Source organism: Rhinoderma darwinii, chromosome 2 (genome assembly GCF_050947455.1).
Source record: "Rhinoderma darwinii isolate aRhiDar2 chromosome 2, aRhiDar2.hap1, whole genome shotgun sequence".
Classification (NCBI taxonomy): Eukaryota; Metazoa; Chordata; class Amphibia; order Anura; family Rhinodermatidae; genus Rhinoderma; species Rhinoderma darwinii.
Genome location: NC_134688.1, coordinates 184,688,176 through 184,710,084, shown reverse-complemented (window position 1 = coordinate 184,710,084; position 21,909 = coordinate 184,688,176). Strand labels below are relative to the sequence as shown.

General features: G+C 42.8%; 1 protein-coding gene and 1 long non-coding RNA gene across 4 annotated transcripts in view; one reads left to right on the top strand and one right to left on the bottom strand.

Annotated features, from left to right (window-relative positions):
- Window positions 1-21,909, bottom strand: part of GABRB3 (gamma-aminobutyric acid type A receptor subunit beta3) — a 444,982-nt gene that overhangs the window by 195,564 nt on the left and 227,509 nt on the right. The gene's annotated exons all lie outside the window — the stretch shown is intronic.
- Window positions 392-10,505, top strand: LOC142740887 (uncharacterized). The gene is made up of 3 exons (XR_012880907.1): window positions 392-506; window positions 3,858-3,988; window positions 10,266-10,505. It is a non-coding gene; the product is annotated as an uncharacterized LOC142740887 (long non-coding RNA).

The window sequence follows — 21,909 nt, the reverse complement described above, 5'->3', positions numbered from 1 at the left end:
TTGTTTGGTGTCAGGTTGCCATAGTAACCATCGCCGGCCGCTATCGTGTAGCAGGCCGGCGATGGTAACTTAACCCCTAAAAAGCCGCGATCTCTATTGAACGCGGCTTTTAAGGGGTTAGACAGCGGGGACACAGCGATCGGTCCCCGCTGTAGGAGCTGCGGCAGCTGCTGTACGAGACAGCAGCTGTCACAGCTCCTGCACCTGTCGGGAAGACGGACGAAACGGCCGTTATTCCCGCAGCTTCGTATTCCGTCGGTAATTTATAAGGGGTTATAATTTCACAGAGCATGCGCGGTGGAGTGTGTTAACCACGCATGCTCTGAGATAAAGAAGCACGTGGTACGGGTACGTCATTTGTGACGTAACCGTACAGTGTGAAAGCCGGAAACCGGAAGCAAGGCAGAAGACTAAATGGACGGGTCTGCACAGGAAGTGCAGATTTTGCTTCACTAAGGGGGCGGTGACGGAGGAGGATATACGACGCTACAGCCATCTGATGAAACGTAAGTACATTGTAAAGTTATATCATTTTCATTGTTTTATTTAAATAAATGTAATTTTTTAGTTCCGGAATACCCCTTTAAACCCTGTTCTAGCATTCTGTGTTCCTGCTGACGATTGTGATTTCTGACCATATAAGAAGAAAATACCATAACTTGCTGAGCTACACTGTTTCCATAACTCCCATAGAAGTGAATGGCAGTTACGGAAACAGCATAGCTCGCATGCTACGCTGTTTTCTTCTTATATGGTCAGAAAACTAGAACGGGGTTTAAGGGGCCCCGTTCTAGAGATAGGTGCTTATCCCAGAGGTGAGACCCGCATCTATCTGACATTTATGGCATAACCTATGGATATGTCATAAATGTCCCTGATGGGAAAACCACTTTATAAAAACGCCTGGATGCCTTTCTTGAGTCTAATAATATTACTCTTGTTGGATACTAGATTTCTCGATATTGGTTATTGAACCAGCTTATTTATTCTGATATGATTGGAGTTTGGAATTTTTCCCCCTAATATGAGACAATTGGCATCTGCCAAACTTTTTTTGCCTTCTTTTCAATCAACACAGTAGGAACGCAGTGAGGCAGATTAGGTAAAACTGTCTTAGTTTTAGACAGTGTAAACTTAGGCAAGGCAGTCAAAAAATGTGCCAAATACATCAAAGTGGTATGCACACGACTGTAGTTTTCATCCGGAATTTCGGATGAAATTGCGGACCCATTCATTTCTATAGGCCACGGATACCTTTCAGTAAGGGCAGCAATCAGCAGATGAACGGGCAAACGATCATCTGCTGGTCGTATCGTTTTAAAAAAGTTAAATCTTATCGTTGTTGGCAGCACATCTCCCTGTGTAAACAGGGAGACGCGCTGTCGACATAATAATAATGTATGGGGAAGAGCGATCAGAGTAATGACCGTTCGTCCCCATCCATAACTCTGTGTGACAGGATCAAGCGAGTGCCGATCAACAATGTCTCGTTGATCGGTGCTCACTGCACCAGCCGAGTGTCGGCCGGTGTAAAAGGGCCTTTACTGCAGACCACTGTGAGGCCTGTGTTCAGCTCAGTCACCTTGTAATTTACCACAGATGTATCATCTGTGCAAAGAAAGTCAGGGACAAGGATCACACTGAAATGTAAGTTGAATTAACTAATTAATTGGTTTATGTAAGATTCATAGTAACATCTTGTGTTATATGACTTTTAAGTTGCATGGCACACTGAGTACTTCATCATAGATATTTAGTTTTTCGCTTTTTTTAATAGGCACGCCGTACAAAAAGGTTGCCTACCCCTGGGTTTAGAAAATCTGTCACTAACAAACCCTAACGAATAAAACCACTACATACTGTAGGTGCAAGGACCTGGATACAGAATATTTTAATATTGCTTAGCTACTCACCAGTTATCGGTTGCTGTAATCCTGCAATTAGTCCATGCCCTGAAGCATCTTGGAGTCCTTTCAATGATACCACCAAGTTTAGTAGTACACTGTGTATGTAAATTGGCAGAGCCAATCCCGCCCATCCTCTGTGATCAGTGGCGTAACTACCGCTGTAGCAACCGTAGCGGCTGCTATCGGGCCCGCGGCTTGAGGGGGCTCATGTCGCTAGCCGACACGACCCCCCCATATGCAAGGTGGCGCCGCTAGCAGCCGTTATGGCTGCTACAGCATTAGCGACGCTACTACGGGGCCTGCACCGCCGAGATTTTAACATGTATGGGCCCGGCGACGCAGGCCCTCTCATGCCCGGGGGCGTCGCTAGCACCGGAGGGGGCCCCTGTGCTAGCGACAGCCACCCCCTCTTGCAGTAATTGTACCTGCGTCTATGGCACGCAGGTACAAATAAATGCATTAGTACTGAATGGCCGGAACATGCTCGACTATTCAGCGCCTTACAATGACGCTGATTGGCGGGGCAAAATGACTTGCCCCGCCAATCAGCGCCTTTCAACGACGCTAGCGTGCTTGAAAGACGCTGATTGACGGGGCAAGTCATTCTGCACTGCCAATCAGCGCCTTTGAACGACGCGTCATTAAGCTTCAGCAGACATGCTCAGAAGAGAGCAGATCTGCATTGCCACCGTACGGCACCGGAACGGGATCATGTGAGTATGTAAAGTTTTTTGTTTTTTTCTAATAAAACGGTGAGTAGCATTATCTATAGTGGGGGCTCTATCTACAGACGGGGGGTCATCTATATGTGGGGATGTGGGCCACTGTATACAGTGCACTATATACCGGGGGGTCTATATGTGGGGATGTGGGCCACTATATACAGGGGGGTCTACATGTGGGGATGTGGGCCACTATATACAGGGGGGTCTATATGTGGGGATGCGGGGCACTATCTACAGGGGGGTCTATATGTGGGGATGTGGGGCACTATATACAGGAGGGTTTATATGTGGGGATGCGGGACACTATATACAGGGGGTCTACTTGTGGGGATGTGGGGCACTATCTACAGGGGGGTCTATATGTGGGGATGTGGGGCACCATCTACAGAGGGGCTCTATATGTGGGGATGTGGGGCACTATAAACAGGGGGAGCTATATGTGAGGTGCTATCTATAGAGGTGGGCTATATGTGGAGCACTATCTATAGGGGAGCTATTTGTAGGGCACTATCTATAGGGGTGGGCTATATCTGGGACACTATATACAGGGGTGGGTGACCTGTGGGGCACTAGCTACAGGGGGGCTATATGTAGGGCACTGTCTACAAGGGTGGGCTATATGTAGGACACTATATACATGGGGAGCTATATGTGAGGTACTATCTACAGAGGTGGGCTATATGTGGAGCAGTATTGATAGGGGAGCTATTTGTAGGGCACTATCTACAGGGGTGGGCTTTATGTGGGACACTATATACAGGAGTGGGTTACCTGTGGGGCACTATCTACAGGGGGGCTATATGTAAGGCACTGTCTACAGAGATGGGCTATATGTGAGGCACTATCTACAGAGGTGGGCTACATGTGGAGCACTATCTATAGGGGAAGCTAAATGTAGGGCAGCACGGTGTCTCAGTGGTTAGCACTCTTGCTTTGCAGCTCTGGAGTCCATATGTGGGCACTATCTACAGAGGGCTGTATGTGGGGCACTATCTTCAGGGGCTTCTATGTAGGGCACTATCTACAGAGGCTCTATGGGGGTCACTATCTACAGGGTGCTGTGGGGCACTATCTACAGGGAGCACAGTGTGTGTGTGGGACACAGTGTATGGTACTATTATAATCAGGGACACAGTGTATGGTGCTATTATAGTTAGTGGTGCAGTGTATGGCGTTTTATTATATTTAGAGGTGTTGAGAATTTTAACTTTGTTTATTGCTGCAGAAATGTTTTAAAAGTGAGAAGCTGTAGACATTGTGTGGAAAACTGCAGAAATGGGTCGTGGCCGGGAGAAATCCATCATAGAGGTCTAGACCGGAAGGAGAAGAAAAGAACTAGAATCTGAGATGTCACAGGTGAGTCACTAAATGTAAATGTTTATTCTGCCTCTAATCAGTACTGTAGTCACTGTATGATCTGCAGCGAGATGATGGGTGGTATGACTTTTTTTGTGAAACAGCAACTCCCAGCAAATCCTTATTCGGGCCATGCTGGGAGCTGTAGTTTTACGCCACACAAACCTATACGGCAGGGGTTGCATTAAATTGAGCTGTATTTGTTCTGGTGCTGCATATATGTACTGATCTTTGTTCTGATGCTATATTTATGTACTGAGGTTGGTTCTGGTGCTGTATGTATGTCAGAGCTTGGTTCTAGTGCTGTATTTATGTACTGAGCTTGGCTCTCGTGCCGCATATATGTACTGAGCTTGGTTCTAGTGTGGTATATATGTATGAGCTTGGTTCTGGAGCTGTAATTGTATAGGATATATTTCTAATAATAAAATTGCAGGGCAGATGGAATTTTTCTTAATTCATTGTATTTTTCATGGGAACCTGTCTGGTAGTTTTAACCACTTGAACCGCCACCATGTGGTAATACATGACCTGACAATATTTCTAAATGTATGTTTTTTTCAGATGCAGCAAAACCTTTAAAATTAACTTTTAAAACGGGGCACACTATATGCTAATAACTCATTAAAGAGTCATGGTGCGGTGCCGCTCTCCTGAAGAGTCACATAGTCCTGCCTCCAAACCAACCTTTCCATGTTTGATTGACATCCCCCTGGCTGATACATCTTTCTTGGATGCGCCATTGCCTTGTACTGCTTGGGGGGCTGTGTGGCACTATACACAAGGGGGAGCTGTGTGGCACTATACACAAGGGGGAGCTGTGTGGCACTATACACAAGGGGAGCTGTGTGGCAATATATACAAGGGGCTGTGTGGCACTACTAAGGGAGGGGCTTTGTGGCACTATCTACTAGGGGGCTGTATGGCACTATTTACAAGGGGGAGGGCGGTGGTTATATTTACAGGAGGCTGTGTGTGGCACAATCTACAGGGGTCTGTGTATGGCACTATCTACTAAGGGGGGCTGTGTGGCACTATCTACTATGAGGGAGCGTGTGTCACTATATACAGTGGGAGCTGTATAGCGCTATATACAGGGGGGCTTTATGGAATATCAACAGGGGGCTGTATGGTACTATCCACAAGGGGGAGGTGGGGGCGCTATCTACAAGTGGGGTGTCACACTGTCTATAGGCGAGGCTGTATAGCACTGTCTACAGGGGGCTGTATGGCACAATCTACATGGGGCACTATCTATAAGGGGGGGCTGCGTGTGGCACCTGGGGGGGCCCAGTCAAGAGTTTGCTATGAGGCCCAGTCTCTCCTAGTTACTCCCCTGTCTGTGATTATAAGAAGTGCGGCCGCAAACTTCACCAGCCATCCTCCAGTAAATTGTGACAAGCTGAGATGCATATGGGGTTAGCCAACAGGAAAAATATATAAATTTTCAAGAAGCAGGGCAGAAAAGAGTGGCAGAGTAGTCGGGGATGGCACTACATTAGAGTATGTTGCTGCCACATTTTGTAGGATTATTTCAGGGCAATGCTGGTGATTTGCAATAAAAAAAATTACATATCTGGAATCAGCGTCCATTACTGTGGTTTTTAGGGAAAAAAATATGCAGAGAAAGTCCCTTTAAAGGACCAGTGTCACGAAAAAAAATTTTTTATATCAATTTGCTTTTAGTATTTTATTTAAAAATATGTTATTTATTTGTGTGTTTGTGTTTTACTTTTTTTTATTTTTTCACTTTTTCAGTGCCATTTTTTTTTCCATCTCTGTATGTGTCGATTAACGACACATACAGACATGGAATACGGCACATACAGTCCCGTAGTGAATGCGAACGGGGCCCGTTCCATCCACTATGCTGTACGCCGTCTGTGTGGGAACGGCGCATGCTCCCACACAGTCCAAATTGAACCGGCGCCATTTTCTTGTGGACCGGAAGTCGCGGCCGGACAGTAAGATTACTACTTCCGGTCGCGGCTTCCGGACTTGTGCACTTGGAGCGGAGGTAGCAGACGGAGCGGACGGACCAAGGGGAGAGGCGGTGGCAGGAGCAGGTAAGTTAGGTCTGTGTATGTACGTGTTTTACTGTGTGTTTACTACTGTATGTTAACCTACTACACTGTGTGTTAGCTCAAAAAATGGCGACACACAGTGTAGGAGGTTTGACCGCTCAGTCCCCTCGTTTCTCCCGGCACTAGCCAGGATAAAGGAGGGGGGATTCTGAGTGCTCACTAGAGCGAGTGAGTTTTCTCAAATTTTGCAGCATAAAGCAATGTGGTTGCTTTACCACATGCAATGCTACAATTTTGGGAATTGCTCCATCTAGTGACCAGCACTGGGAAATGTTATAAATTAGAATCTAATTTATAATATTTCCTGACTCGTGAAAAAATTAAAAAAATTAGAACAATGTTTAATCACCTATACACTAACTGTTTAACTAAAAAAAAAAAAAAATTTTTTCTAGCGACACATTCCCTTTAACTTAAGATGGGCAGGGTCAATGGCATGCCCATCATGTAGACATTACCAAACATATCTATTTATGAACTCGTGTAGCATGACATACTGTATAATTTGTTTCTGCTTTGCATATAGCAGAAAATTCTTCTATTTTAAATATTATTGTAAAGGCTTAGTAAATCTACAATGTATCAATATCTGCCAGTCTTATTTTATCCAATGTAGTAGATTATTTCTTAAGATCTACATGTTGCATAATAAGGACATCAATACATACCATATAAAATTGACTAGACAGCTATTCCCATTGCTGTAAGAAACATTTTGCATAATTCCCCAATTTAGCTTAGACTTGCTTAGATTTTCTGAGTATTTTTAACAAAAGCTTAAGTACAGCTTTCAGTTCAGATTATAGCTAAACAAATGGTAATTGGACATAGCAGATAACATGTTACTCAAACAAAAGGATTTGTACTAAATTAGCCTTTGTCAACTCAGTCATTACAAAAAATTACTCTCATTATGCCCAAAAAATTTAAATCGCAAATGACAACCACAGAGGTCTGTCACAGCTGTTTTAACCCTTCAGCCACTGAAGTACTACTACTTTAGTTGAATTTTTGTGAAAAAGAAACCCCACAAATATATACCCCCACATTTTTTGGTGATTTCAGATCTTTATTGGGCTTGCATTAGGCCAGGATCTCACACACATTTTAGATGCAATTTCTTGTGCAGTTTTTGGCTCAGGTTTTTGAACCAAACACAGGCGGGGACATAAAACATATTTTCTTTAAACCGTTTCTTCCTTTTGGATCCACTTCTGGCTTTGGCTAAAAAAAAAACGGAGCCAAAAACTGTGCATGTGATACTGGCATTATACAGTGACAAGAAGTTACATATGAATTGCGTTAATGACCTTTTCGACTACTGGCAAATTATCTGCCACAGTCACAATTTTTGCAATGATCATAAGGTCACTTGTGATATTTTTCTCCCATTTGGAACAATTCAAAGTGGCAACAGCAATTTAACTATCATTTGTGCGTGACTCGATTTCGCTATGGTGCCCTAGCTTTACTAAGTTGTATTTAGATTGTTCAAAAATTGAATGAAAGTAGGTAAAATACCCTTATACAAGGGCAATGGTAACAATAATATTTTATGCCATACAGCTAAAACGTAGAGACATATAATAATTACTCAATTTATGTGATAATGAATGGCTAATGTAAAGCTAAAACATGGATAACAACTTTATTAAAATTAAATTAAATTTTTAATTAACTGTAATGATTGTTCCGTACTGAAAGAAGAATAACTAATGTTAAAGCGAATCTGTCAAAAGAAAAAGGACAATTATTTAAAGAACAATTTGTTTTGTCGCCATATTCTGGGAGCCATAACTTTGTTATTTTTAATCGATTTAACGGTTTGAAGGCTTGCTTTTTGCGGGGCGAGCTGCCATTTTTATTGCGACCATTTTGGAGTACATGCAAATTTTGAATCACTTTTTATGATATTTTTTTTTGAAGAGCTAAAGTGATCAAAAAATGTGCAATCCTTGTGATTTTTTTTTTTTTTTTACAGCATTCACTGTGCGGGTTAAAGAGGCTCTGTCACCAGTTTATATCTCCTACCTAATCTGATAGGCACTACAATGTAGATTACAATAGTTGTTTTTTTTTTTAAATGTTTCTTTTTGACCAAGTTATGACGATTTTTCGTTTTATTCTAATTTATTCTAAATGCCCAACTTTCTCAAGGTCCTGTTGGTCTGAAATGTCGCAATTGTGGGTAAATAAATTCCTGTTATTTTGGATGTGCTGCCTTGTCTCTTGTATTTTGCGGTCTCCATTCATGGGACCTTGGATCAAGTTCCTGTAAGGCTTGCCACCATTATAATATATTATATATTTTTCTCCGGTGTTGTGATCATTCCTTTTTCAAGCTATCTGTTCAGATATGCCCATTAGTGCAGTCGTTCATGACTATTTCTTAGATGGTACCACCCCCTTGTCTGTACTCACTGTTTACTTTTCTGCTTTCGCATGGTTCATTAAGCTCAATGTAACAGCATTGATTCCTCTGTTTATTCAGACTTTGCACTACCTGTCCTTTATTATTAATACCATGCACTTTTTACTCTGCATGTATGCATCTATTACTGTGCTATTGCTGTGGTATTAATACATATACTAATGTGGCCCTTATACTGTCCTATCTTGTTTTTGGATCCTCTGTATATTTGGTATCCCCTCATTGTTTACATTTTGGCAATACAATTGATGTTTCCTAATTTTCTATTATAAATATTGTCTGTTTCTCAGTTTTAAGGTTATCATGCGTTTGAGTTTCTATTTTGTTACTTTTTTCTTATAATTTGGAGGTGCTTAAAGAGGCTCTGTCACCAGATTCTCAAACCCCTATCTTCTATTGCATGTGATCGGCGCTGCAATGTAGATAACAGTAACTTTTTTTTGTTTTAAAAAACGTTCATTTTTGGCCAAGTTATGAGCTATTTTATATATATATATATGCAAATGAGCTTTGAAATGGACAACTGGGCGTTTTTTTTTCGTTATGTCCAACTGGGTGTGTATTGTGTTTTTAATTGGGCGTGTTTATGTGTATGACGCTGACCAATCAGTGACCAGTCAGCGTCATACACTCCTCAACATCTGCACGCTCCTCTCCTGAAATATTCTGTGCTGCTGTGAACTCTGCTCTTACCATTACGTAGCTCTCAGTCTGTTACCTCTCCTCCACTCCTGTCCTCAATAACACCTTCACATGATTGGCAAGTCACCACCCCGCACAAGATCCGCACTCTCATCTCCTGAAATACTCTGTGCTGCCTTAAACTCTGTGGACAGGTCAGGATCCTGTTTCTTTTAAATGCTGCTGGGGAACCCGCTCGATCCACTATATAAGGCTGCGCCTCCATCCTCTTCTGCCCCAGTCACTTATTCCCAAGCACTGTAAACTTTCAGATTGGTTGCGCTGTGAATATTCGGAGAACGTGATTGGTTTATGTGCAGGGTAATGAACATACAGACAAGCAGTAGAAGACTGACTAAGGGCTGAGCATTTCATTGAATTCAGTCTTCTACTGCTTGTCTGTATGTTCATTACCCTGCACATAAACCAATCACGTTCTCCGAATATTCACAGCGCAACCAATCTGAAAGTTTACAGTGCTTGGGAATAAGTGACTGGGGCAGAAGAGGATGGAGGCGCAGCCTTATATAGTGGATGGAGCGGGTTCCCCAGCAACATTTAAAAGAAACAGGATCCTGACCTGTCCACAGAGTTTAAGGCAGCACAGAGTATTTCAGGAGATGAGCGTGCGGATCTTGTGCGGGGTGGTGACTTGCCAATCATGTGAAGGTGTTATTGAGGACAGGAGTGGAGGAGAGGTAACAGACTGAGAGCTATGTAATGGTAAGAGCAGAGTTCACAGCAGCACAGAATATTTCAGGAGAGGAGCGTGCAGATGTTGAGGAGTGTATGACGCTGACTGGTCACTGATTGGTCAGCGTCATACACATAAACACGCCCAGTTAAAAACACAATACACGCCCAGTTGGACATAACGGAAAAAAAAAACGCCCAGTTGAACGTTTAAAAAAAAAAAAAAACGTTACTGTTATCTACATTGCAGCGCCGATCACATGCAATAGGAGATAGGGGTTTGAGAATTTGGTGACAGAGCCTCTTTAACCGTACGTAGGAATCACCTAGCCAATAACGTGTCCTGTGAGACTTATGTTGATTATAGTATTTTCTGTATTTTTCACAGCTTCTGGCTCCGGGCCTAATATGGACTTCAGAATGCAAGATCAATCTTGGCTCTCGCAATTGAATGTTTTTTTTTTAAAGAGGATCTAAACTTGCTTTTAGACACTAATGGCAGAGATATGAGGGAATTGATCAGTAGGCTCAAAGAACTATTGAAACAAAGGACCAAAATTTGGTGGAATAAAGCGTTCCTTGATAAATATTTGACCAATGGTCTAATCCCTAGGCCTAGGGGGCTCAGAAGTTTTCCCCATAATTTACTACAGAAGAGGAAGGTTTTAAAAATAAATGGGAGGAGTTATCCACCGTCTGCTTACGTGGTTATATGGGCCTCTTAATTCAATCTAATCAAAATACCCTAACTGAAGTATAGAGTGAAATCGAGGGAATACTTAAACAGTGAGATGGAAAGAGAGGCTTTGTTGGCACCGGAAGACCTGTTACAAGAACAAGTTCCTTCTGAACAAGGTAGATTCCAAACATCAGTGCTACCCAGATCTACGAAGTCCCCCCCACCCTTGTCTATCTACCCACAAGTGGAGATTTTCACCAAGTTGGTAATTAATGATTTCAAACAGATCTCTGCTTATAAGCAACATGACAATTTAACAGCATCTCAACGTGCTGCCATAAAGGAGTTACAATCATAAAATTATTTGGTCTATAAATCCGCAGACAAGGGTGGGAACATCGTGATCTGGCCGGTAGACCAATATGAAAAGGAAGCTTTCTGTCAATGAAAGGACAAACAGACATAATGTAAATTGACATTTAATCCACTGGTTGTTTTCTCTACCGAACTATTTAAGATCTTGAATACGGGCTTCGATGAAGGGATAATTCCAAATAAGGTCCTTGATGGCTTGACTGTTAGATACCCTAAAATTCCTACACTGTATCTACTCCCAAATGTCCATATCAGCCTTGTGGATCCTCCAGGACGACCTGTAGTGTCGGGTCAGGTAGTGCTTTGGGATCCAGTGTGTATGTTTATTGACCATTACCTGAAGCCTCTGCTTGAATGTCTGCCTTGCTACGTGAAAGATACCACTGATGTGTTAACAAGCATAGACGGGATATCCCTCGACCCAGACATGTTTCTGGTAACGGCTGATGTTGAATCCCTGTAAACGAGTATCCGTCACACTGATGGGGATGAGCAACTGGGACAGTCAAGTTTGTGATCTCATAGTGGAATTACTGCAGTATATTTTGACCCATAACTTGTTCATCTTCAAGGATGTATTTTATTTACAAAAACAAGGCACTGCCATGGGCGTGGCGTGCACTCCGTCGTATGCAAACCTGTTTCTCGGATCCTGGGAGAGGCAGGTTCGGCATGGCGGCGGCACCTGCGCCGCTGACCATGTGCAGTGCTGGCTGCGATACATTGATGATGTGTTCATCATATGGCAGGGGACTGAGGCCCAATTGCAGCAACTTAACGTCAATGATCTTAACATCAAGCTTACTTATGCTTTTGACAAATACAGGGTGGATTTCCTTGACGTCTCCATTGAGGCAGAGTAGGACTTTTGCAAACGGACGTCTTTAGGAAAAAGATGACTGTGAACTCTTTCCTACATGCCACTTCGTCACATGATTCCACCATTAAGGCTGTCCCAGTAGGTGAATTCCTCATGATGAGGCAGATCTGTTCATCAGAAACTACATTTGAAAATCAATTAAGAGACCTGGAGGAGAGATTCCATGACAGAGGATACAGTCGTAGGTGTATTAAAGAAGGGTATAGACGAGCAAAAAATACAGAGCATAAACATCTATTACACCCACCAAGAACTAACAACAAAGACACTAGTAATAATACAATCAGATTTATTTTGACATAACAATCAGTGGCAGTCAATGAGATATAAATTTAAAAAACATTGGTCTATCTTGCAGATGAAGTCAACGTTAGTAACATCTTTACCTAAAAATCCCCAAATGACAGCAAGGAGGAGTAAAAACCTTAAAGACATACTTGTTAAAAACCACTATGTACCTAAACAGCCAAGTCCCTTTTCCTCCAGGGCTCCAATTCAGGGCTTTTACCCATGTGGTGATTGTGTGGCATGTGTGCCAACATCCCACGGGCAACCACTTTCGAATCTGTTAGTGATGGGCGCCAATTTGAAATCCTGCATTACATATTGTGTAACATTACCCATGTAATTTACTATTTTGATCTGTGGTTGCCCTAAAGTGTACATAGGCCTGACGTCAAGACAACAGAGAATCCGAAATAGGGAGCATGTGCGGGACATCATTGCTACGAAAGAGATTAAAGACCTAACTCTATTGAAAACCATCCCCAAACATTTTAAACTACATCATGGTTGTGATCCCAAAACCTTTAAAGCATGGGGGATCGACAGAGTACAATGTGGTGTCAGAGGAGGGGATGTGGGTACTCTATTGGCCCAAAAAGATTGTAGGTGGATTACCACCCTTGATACTATGACCCCTAGTGGCCTTAATGAAAAATTAAGCTTTGCCGCTTTCCTATAAATTTCTCTGCCATTCGTTTTCAATCATTTTTATACATACTAATGCCCTGTTTTGTTCATGCTCAGTCTCCATTTTTAGATGCTTTGAGCTCGTCTCTTCCTGATCGTACAGTGTGTGATGCTATGACCTCTATTAAAGACCCATTGAGATCCAGTGGATCAGCAATCAATGAATATAAAGAAATCCCCGGCTTCTCTGAACATCATAATGTTATAATGGTGGATTGATGTAGTGGAATGTTATCCCCCTGTGGAATACCTGTGATATTGTCCATATTCTTATTGTTTTATTTTGTCCCATTCATATCATGCTTTATAGCATATCACTGTTATTTTTGCTTTGGTTTTTGTGTTACTAACACTTGTTTTACATTTTAACACATTTTGTATTCTTTCTGTCACTTTTTCCTTGCGATGTATCTATCGCCCTATTGCACTTTGCTACTGTTAGAATATTTTACCTTTAGTTAATACCCATACATACGTTTATGTATATCATCACTATTTTTCCCCCCTTTTCTTTATATATATTCCGTACCACCTGAACTCTTTGGTATATTTTATTCACTTTCCATCACGAACCATGCATTCCCATGGTCAAATTGTTTTCATTGTTCACTCACTTTCCACGCTTTACCTCACTGAGAAAAGGGACTTCCTTGTAATGTGGTCTTATCCTGTATATTATGACCTATGTTATTCTGCATTCTACTCTCCATACATACTTACTATCCAAGTTCGTTCCCTGGGGTTGCGCATGTGCGGTGATGCGAGGTGCGGATTTTCCCTGCCGGGCATCGATTCGTGAACTCTGTGTCTGCGCTATCTCCATAGTGATGCACTCTGCGCTTGCACTATCTCCATTGTGGGAGCTGCGCACGCGGGGTAGAGCCTGATGGCCCGGGATGGCTTTTCTCACGGCACCTTAGCCTAATCATGTGCATGCACCTTTTGACTAGGTCCTCCATGGGTCATAAGTTCCTCACCTGAACATTTTAGTGTATTATTTAAACTAAGCTTGAACGCATCTCTAGCAACCCTTGAAAAAGCTGTATATGCGAAACGCGTGTCGGGGGGCTTCTGTCCTTCTGGGCGACTTGAATTCATCTGACACTCATGGGTAAAGCATGCCAGGTCATACAGTTTTGTTTGGGACTCCATTTATATTCATGTTTGTATTCACTTGGATATCTGTTCAGATATGTCCATTAGTGCAGTCGTTCATGACTATTTCTTAGATGGTATCAAACTCTTGTCCGTACTCACTGTTTACTTTTTATGCTTTCGCATGGTTCATTAAGCTCAATGTAACAGCATTGATTCCTCTGTTTATTCAGACTTTGCACTACCTGTCGTTTTTACTCTGCATGTATGCATCAATTACTGTGATATTGCTGTGGTATTAATTCATATACTTATGTGGCCCTTATACAGTCCAACCTTGTTTTTGGATCATCTGTATATTTTATATCCACTCATTATTTAAATTTTGGTAATAACATTTATATTTTTCAAATTTTCTATTATATATAGTGCCTGACTCCTGTTTCATAGTTTTAAGTTATCATGTGTTGGAGTTTCTATTTTGTTACTTTTTTCTTATAATTTGCAGGTGCTTAACCGTACGTAGGAATCACCTAACCAATAACGTGTCCTGTGAGACTTATGTTGATTAGACTGTGTGAAGAGGCTTCATGCTGATAGGACAGCCTCAGAGGCTGTGAGGTGGCTCCACCTCTGGAGAATCACTTCTGTTACCTCCCAGTTGTCCAATAAAGGCTCATTTACATATTTAGAAAAATGCTCATAACTTTGCAAATAATAAAAGTTTTTTTTAAAACTAACACACTGTAGTTATCAGCAGCAAAGCGCCTATTAGATTAGTTAGGAGATAGGGAATTTATATGCTGGTGACAGAGTCCCTTTAAGGGGGTTTTAGACTAGGCAATTATAGAATGCTCGTTGCCGATAATTGCCTTGAGTAAACAGCAAATGCTCATTCATCTGCTGATTGTATAGTTTTAAAAAAACTTAAATATTATTGTTGCTGGCAGCACATCTCCCTGTGTAAACAGGGAGACGCTGCCGAAATGATAACAATGTATGGGGACGAGAGATCGGAGTAACGACCGCTCGTCCCTATACTAGCTCATTGTGACAGGATCAAACGAGCGCCGATCAACGAGCTGTCTCGATGATCTGCGCTCGCTGCACCGGCCAAAATTGGCCGGTGTAATAGGGCCTTTACACTATACACACAGATAAGGTTCTGTATGCATCCACCCTGTCACTCTCTGGTGTCTGGACATGAAGGCTGTACTCCATGACTTCCTGGATACTGTAATAATGTATGACATTTATCTGTCAGTTGACTCTTATTCATTTCAGCTGCCATAAAGTACACATCCTATTGTACTGTCTTTACAGACAATACCGTAAATAATTGTGTGCCTCCAATATGGCTGTCCCCAGGAAAGTTTTTTTAAAGGTAAAAATTATGTAGCTACACTATTTTAAAAAAAATTATAAAAAAATACATTATTTGAAGAGACACTTCCTTTAAAGATGACCTGTCACTAGGTTAAATAATGCAAACTGTGATTCTCACGAGGTGAAGCCAGCTGTGCAGTTGTCCAATCCTCACAAGGCAGCTTCAGACCGGCCTGGTACAGCGTGATGTCGCCAGAATAACCTTATCTCATGAAACCATGTTGGTTGAAGACTTCAGAGTGGGTCTGAAGCTGCCTCGCGCTGATTGAATAGTGTCAGAGTCTGTAAAGCTGGTTCCATCTAGGTATAATCAGTGTAGTTCACGTCCTTTTGGCTAACCACCGGGAATTAGCATATAGGACGCCAACACAATGGGGGCCATATCTCAGGAATGGGGTCCCAGGATAAATGGATGACCATATGAACATCCATTTTTCCCCCCAAACTGTGTTTAAAATTTTCTTTGTGTTTGATTTCTAAAAAAATAAAAGAAACCTATGTATGCTTGAGTATGAAATTGGAAGCAAGCAGAGGTACAGTAGGCACTATCTTTTGGCTCAGTATATCTTGGAGGTTGTACAGAGCCATAATACAGTAGTGTGCATGAGGCCTTAAAGAGGCTCTGTCACCACATTATAAGTGCCCTATCTTGTACATAATATGATCGGTGCTGTAATGTAGATTACAGCAGTGTTTTTTATTTAGAAGAACGATCATTTTTGACAGAGTTATGACCTATTTTAGCTTTATGCTAATGAGTTTCTTAATCGACAACTGGGCGTGTTCTACTTTTTGACCAAGTGGACGTTGTGGAGAGAAGTGTATGACGCTGACCAATCAGTGACCAATCAGCGTCATACACTTCTCCCCATTCATTTACACAGCACATAGTGATCTTATTACATCACTATGTGCAGCCACATAAACACACTATAACGAATACAAAAGTGTTCTGACAGTGAATATACATTACCTCCAGCCAGGACGTGATGTCTATTCAGAATCCTGATACTTCTGTAGCGTCTGTGTGATATTTACAGCAAGGCAAGCGTAATCTCGCGATATTACGATGTAACCTGTCATTTAAAATGAGATTACGCTTGCCTTGCTGTAAATATCACACAGATTCTACAGAAATGTCAGGATTCTGAATAGACATCACATCCTGGCTGGAGGTAATGTATGTTCACTGTCAGGACACTTGAGTAACGTTGTAGTGTGTGTATGTGGCTGCACATAGTGATGTAATAAGAATGCTTTCTGCTGTGTAAATTAATGGGGAGAAGTGTATGACGCTGATTGGTCAGTGATTGGTCAGCGTCACTCCTCTGTACAACGCCCACTTGGTCATATAGTAAAACACGCCCAGTTGTCCATTAAGAAAATCATTAGCATAAAGCTAATTTAGGTCATAACTCTGTCAAAAATGGTTGTTTTTCTAAATAAAAAACACTGCTGTAATCTACATTACATCGCCGATCACATCATGTACAATATAGGCCACTTATAATGTGGTGACAGAGCCTCTTTAAGGTTCCTCCCATATTTGCTCACTGTTCTCCATGATGCTGGATTATTTTTTAAAAAAAAGCCATTTAAGAAGAGCTTGTTGGATGGGGCAGTCGCTAAATCCAAATTTCAATATATTGTTTTGTGGGCATAATAAATATTAAGGTATAATGGAAATATGTGGGGGTTCATATTCATATACTTTGTTCATGGTATGTTATTTTTTGTAACATGCACAGTACACATAATTGCTAATATAGAGATTACAACTAGTGTAAATGATGGTGTGATAGTCTTTTATAGTGACAGAAGTCAGCAATTCTTTTATGATGTATTGAGTTCCATTGTTCAAAGTCAAATTAATTCCCTAGAATAAGAATTTTGTTTTCAGTTTATTTTTGCCAAGTTTGAGAGAACAATAGTCAAATCGATTCTTCTATTGTTTTTTTGTGAACCAGCGAATTGGCGTAAACCAAATCATCTTATTCACTACGCATTAAAATCCTAGTTTGTTATTGCTGATATATGTACTATGTATTGCATACTAGGTATACTTTTCTAATCACACTGTACTACATTCGCTATAAGTAGGAGTCAAAATGCCATATGTGTGTGTGTATGTTTAAAACAAAAGTATACTGTCATATACCAGCACACTCTTTTGGCGTCTATGCTGAACGTGCGCACTGAATGTGGAGTGAACATAGCCTCACTGTATATATTTATATGTTATGGGGAACAACGGGGTGGAGGATGACCAAGTTTACAAGAGAAGAACTATGGGAATACTCATGTCATGGACATGACATATATAGCTTTATAGTTCACAACTAGCATGGTCTTCCTGTGGCGTAGCTATAGGGGTCACAACGGTCGCAGTTGCGACCGGGCCCACTTTGCCACACATCGCTGAGCGCGCTTTCAACTGTATTTGCGTCCTCAGGACGTAAATACAGTTCAGTGCAATGCTGGAGCCCTGCTCCAGCATTCACTGTGCCACGAAGGGCTCGGCGCAAGCAGGCGCAATGTAGTGGCGTCATCGCACCTTTCTACGCCGAGTCACTCCCAGAACAGACCGGAAAAGAAGGATTCTCCACCCGTGGTGGGAACAGGGATAGGCAAGTAATTATGTTATTATTTTTCTATTAGGTACGTCCTTATGGGGGCATTATACTGGGTATGGAAGGGGGGCATTATACTGGGTATGGGAGTGGCTCATATGTTTGTTGCTGAGGGGGCATTAAACTATATGGAGGCATTATACTGTATAGGACAGCTGAGGGGGCATCATACTGTATGGGACAGCTATGGGGGCATTATACTGTATAGGGCAGCTATAGGGGGCATTATACTGTATGTGGCATCTATGGAGGGAATTATACTGTATAGGATAGCTATGGGGGCATTATACTGTATGGGACAGCTATGGGGGCATTATCCTGTATGGGGGCACATTATACTATATGGGACAGCTATGGGGGGCTTTATACTGTATGGGGGCATTATACTGTATGTGACGAGCTATTGCGGAATTATACTGTGTGGGGCTTTATACTGCATGGGGGCATTATACTGTATGGGACAGCTATGGGTGGAATTGTACTGCATGGGACAGCTATGGGGCATTATACTGTGTGGGGCATTATATTGTTTGGGACAGCTATGGTGGGCATTAAACTGTGTGGGGGATGTTATACTGTATGGGACGCCTATGGTGGGCATTATACTGTATGGGGGATGTTATACTGTATGTGGCAGCTATGGGGGGCATTATACTATATGGGACATTATAGTGTATGGGGCAGCTATAGGGGCATTATACTGTATGGGACATTATAGTGTATGGCACAGCTATGGGGGCATTATACTGTATGTGGCAGCTATGGGGGGCATTATACTGTATGGGGTCATTATATTATATGGAGTGCATTGTACTGTATGGGGGCATTATACTGTATATGACAGCTGCTGAGGGTGCATTATACTATATGGAGGGCATTATACTGTATAGGACAGCTGAGGGGGCATTATAAGGTATGGGGGCATTATACTGTATGGGACAGCTATGGGGGGCATTATACTGTATGGGCAGCTATAGGGGGCATTATACTATATGGGGCATTATAATGTATGTGGCAGCTATGAAGGGCATTATACTGTCTGGGGGCATTATACTGTATGGGACAGCTATGGGGGGCATTATACTGTATGGGAGGCATTATACTGTATGGGACAACTATGGGGGCATTATACTGTATGGGGGCATTATACTGTATGGGATATCTATGGGGGGCTTTATACTGTATGGCGGCATTATTCTCTATGTGGTAGCTATTGGGAGCATTATACTGTGTGGGGAATTATACTGTATGGGACAGCTATGGGGGCTTTATACTGTATGGGATATTATAGTGTATGGAGCAGCTATGGGGACATTATACTGTATGTGGCAGCTATGTGGGGCATTATACTGTCAGAGGAGGGGATGTCGGTACTCTATAGGCTTAAAAAGAGTGTAGGTGGATTACCATTCTTGGTACTATGACCCCTAGTGGCCTTAAGGAAAAATTACGTTTTGCCGCTTTCTTATAAATTTCTGAGCATGAACAAAACAGGGCAATAGTATGTATAAAAATGATTAAAAACAAATGGCAGCCTCCAATTTTAGATGCTTTGATCTCGTCTCTTCCTGATCGTACAGTGTGTGATGCTATGACCTCTATTATAGACCCATTGAGATCCAGTGGATCGGCAATCAATGAATATAAAGAAATCCCCGGCTTCTCTGAACATCATAATGTTATAATGGTAGATTGATGTAGTGGAATGTTATCCCCATCTGGAATACCTGTGATATTGTCCATATTCTTATTGTTTTATTTTGTCCCATTCATATCATGCTGTATAGCAGGGGTCTCAAACTCGGCCGGGTAATTGGGCCGCATATAGAAAAAATGGGAAGTTGACGGGCCGCATTACTTTCAAATTTGATACAATACAAAATTACTGTTAATCAATTAGTTATTCGAACTACTATAACACTATATTACTAGAATAATAACACTATATTACTAGAATAATATCGCTAGGTTTAAAATTTGAAATATTTCTCCAAGTGCTTATTTCAACAATGCAGCTTTCCAGTTTAAAGAGGCTCTGTCACCAGATTTTGCAACCCCTATCTGCTATTGCAGCAGATCGGCGCTGAAATGTAGATAAGAGTAACGTTTTTATTTTTAAAAAACAAGCATTTTTGGCCAAGTTATGACCATTTTTGTATTTATGCAAATGAGGCTTGCAAAAGTACAACTGGGCGTGTTGAAAAGTAAAAGTACAACTGGGAGTGTATTATGTGCGTACATCGGGGCGTGTTTACTACTTTTACTAGCTGGGCGTTGTGTATAGAAGTATCATCCACTTCTCTTCAGAACGCCCAGCTTCTGGCAGTGCAGACACAGCCGTGTTCTCGAGAGATCACGCTGTGACGTCACTTCCCCAGGTCCTGCATCGTGTCAGACGAGCGAGGACACATCGGCACCAGAGGCTACAGTTGATTCTGCAGCAGCATCAGCGTTTGCAGGTAAATCGATGTAGCTACTTACCTGCAAACGCTGATGCTGCTGCAGAATCAACTGTAGCCTCTGGTGCCGATGTGGCCGACACGATGCAGGACCTGTGAGTGACGTCACAGATCTGCGCTGCCAGAAGCTGGGTGTTCTGAAGAGAAGTGGATGATACTTCTCATCAGAACGCCCAGCTAGTAAAAGTAGTAAACACGCCCCGATGTACGCACACAATACACGCCCAGTTGTACTTTTACTTTTCAACACGCCCAGTTGTACTTTTGCAAGCCTCATTTGCATAAATACAAAAATGGCCATAACTTGGCCAAAAATGCTCGTTTTTAAAAAATAAAAACGTTACTGTAATCTACATTGCAGCGCCTATCTGCTGCAATAGCAGATAGGGGTTGCAAAATCTGGTAACAGAGCCTCTTTAAGTGTCGCTAAATGCAGTCCGGCGGCTCAGTTAGCACACATGTCAAGATTGGGCAGCCCCTTTTTAGATAGTGCCGCAGTGCCCTCTGTGGATGCTGCCGCAGTGCCCTCTGTGGATGCTGCCGCAGTGCCCTCTGTGGATGCTGCCGCAGTGCCCTCTGTGGATAATGCAACACACCCCTAGATAAGGCCACAGTGCCCTCTGTAGATAAGGCCACAGTGCCCTCTGTAGATAAGGCCACAGTGCCCTCTGTAGATAAGGCCAGTGTCCTCTTCAGATACTGTCACACACTAACTTGTAGATAACGCCACAGTGCCCTCTGTAGAGGCTGCCACAGTGCCCTCTGTAGAGGCTGCCCCAGTGCCCTCTGTAGAGGCTGCCCCAGTGCCCTCTGTAGAGGCTGCCCCAGTGCCCTCTGTAGAGGCTGCCCCAGTGTCCTCTGTAGAGGCTGCCCCAGTGATGTCAGGGGCTTGCCCAGAGCTGGAGTCCCAGGCAGAGCGCTAGTAGGCTCTTCCTGGGACTCCAGCTGTGCTGCTGAGATCACTGGGACTCCTGCTCTGGGGAAGCCCCTGACATCATTGTCGATGTATGGACAGCGATGTCAGAGGCTTCCCCAGAGTCCCGGAGCAGAGCCGATAATAGCGCTCTGCCCTGGACTCCGCTCTGGGGAAGACCCTGACACACTGTCCATATATGGGCAGCGATGTCAGGGAATTCCACAGAGTCCCGGAGAAGAGCCGATACTAGCGCTCTGCCCGGGACTCCGCTCTGGTGAAGACCCTGACACACTGTCCATATATGGGCAGATATGTCAGGGAATTCCGCAGCGTCCCGGAGCAGAGCCTATACTAGCGCTCTGCCCGGGACTCCGCTATGGGGAAGACCCTGACACACTGTCCACATATGGGCAGCGATGTCAGGGAATTCCACAGAGTCCCGGAGCAGAGCCTGTACTAGCGCTCTGCCCGGGACTCCGGCTCTGGGGAAGCCCCAGACATCGCTGTTCATATGTGGACAGCAATGTCAGGGAATTCCACAGAGTCCAGGAGCAGAGCCGACACCAGCGCTCTGCTCCGCTCTGGGCAAGACCCTGACACACTGTCCATATATGGGCAGCGATGTCAGGGAATTCCACAA